We start from the raw sequence: 1,734 nt of genomic DNA, 5'->3' as shown, positions 1-1,734 counted from the left end.
TTTGAGGCCATGAGTTTGAGACCAGTCTGGGTGACAGAGTGAGATCCTGTCTCTAAATATGTTTTTCAAAAGACAGTCTCTATCCCTGTCCTGTGGTGTACAGCATCCAGGGAAGTGCCCAGGGAGCGGGGCAGGCAGAGGTCTTTCTGCCTGCACCCCACCTAGGCCCAGTTCCTGCGCAGGGGCTTGGCCAGCCCTGGCCAGCTTCCCTCTGATGATTGCAGGAAGGGAGTCAGACGTAGAACTCCCAGGATGCAGAGGCCTGCGGGGTCTGAAGGGCCTCCTCCCTCTCCAGTGTGGTGACTGGGATGAGCAGATGCTGGGGCTGAGAGTGTCATGGTGGAGCCTCCGTCCCTGCTCATCCTCCCCGCATGTTGCTTCTGCTCCTGATGGCTCTCTCTGAAATGCAGCACAGCGTCCCAGGCCAATGGAAGAAGGCCCAGAGCTGGCTCCCTGCCTGGAAGCACGAGGATACCGGCGCAGGCATCCTGAGAAGGCGTGGGGAGCAGGCTGCCTTCATGGGGGGAGTGCCAGGGCCTGGGCACCCACGTCCCCTGTCCCAAGAGGGCCCGGGCACCTGTGCGCTGGCCTTTTCACTGACCCTCACTGTCTGCTCTCTTTGTGTCTCTCTCTGACCTCCAGAGGCCTCCTTTCTCTCTGCCAGGAACAGTAGCCCCCCAGCAAGTTCCTCCTTTTTCTCCAGCCCGCAGCCTTCGGCCTCTCCCGTTCTGCTCCACAGCCTGGCTGCTGCACACTCGCCTCTCTCTCCAGGCCCCCCGGGTTCCTTCCGCTTCTCTTGCTGCCTGTTCTCTCCTTTTGCAGGTTGCGTTTATTGGCTTATCTCTGGGGGTTGGTGCTCTCCCTTGTTTCCATGTGAACTGCCTGGCCCCAGAAGGCCCAAGCAGCTTTAAGCTGCAAGGGCAGGACCATGCAGGCCACCGCTACCCTGCCGCTTAGCAGCAGGGCAGGATTTCTGATTCGGTTTATTAGAGACCTGGTATGGCAGTCTCTAGACCCCACAGTCGGTCTGGCATCCGGGGACAGGACCAACACCCCACACTCCAGAGGCGAACTGTGGTGAGTGTAAAGAGCCCCGCTCCAGGGGAGGACAGCTGGCCAGGGTGCGGTGTGCTGTGCTGGAGAGCACAGCCACGACTGCTGTGCTTGTCACCTCGGCCTCTTAGAAGTTGCCCCCTACCTGGACAGGAAGTCTGGAGGCTGAAACAGAGAGTCCCACCTTCCCCGAGTCTCCTGGATGCCATCTCACACAGATGCCATGTGCTGGTCCCATGGCCACACTGCAGCACTCAGCCCCTTTGCCCACCTCACTCCTGAGTTGGGGCCACTTTCCAGGTGTCACCAGGTATGATCAGGGGCCCAGAGCCAGCGGCCTGTGAGAGCCCAGTGGTCTTTGGTCACACCTCCTGCATGCGCCTCCCGACAGCGCCCACCTCACTGCCACCCAGAGCTCAGGCCCAAGGGAGGGTGGAGGGGACTGAGGGACAGGCCTGGAGTAGGGGTGTATGGACTGCAGGCTGACATGAGCAATTGGGGGGCAAGTTTCCAGCAGGAGGGAGAAACTGGGAACAGAGTCCCTGTCACTCCAGGGGAAATGCTGCTCACTCAGCACTCAGGGGCCCTGGGTGCCAGGCCCAGCTCTCAGGGCAGAGGGCGTGGCAGGGAAGTGAGATGGTCACACTCAGTTCAGTGAGAGGCAGTGAGGAAAACTGCCAG

This window comes from Colobus angolensis, unplaced genomic scaffold (assembly GCF_000951035.1).
Source record: "Colobus angolensis palliatus isolate OR3802 unplaced genomic scaffold, Cang.pa_1.0 Scaffold209, whole genome shotgun sequence".
Lineage (NCBI taxonomy): Eukaryota > Metazoa > Chordata > Mammalia > Primates > Cercopithecidae > Colobus > Colobus angolensis.
The sequence above is the reverse complement of the archived record's forward strand: the minus strand, read 5'-3'. Positions refer to the sequence as shown.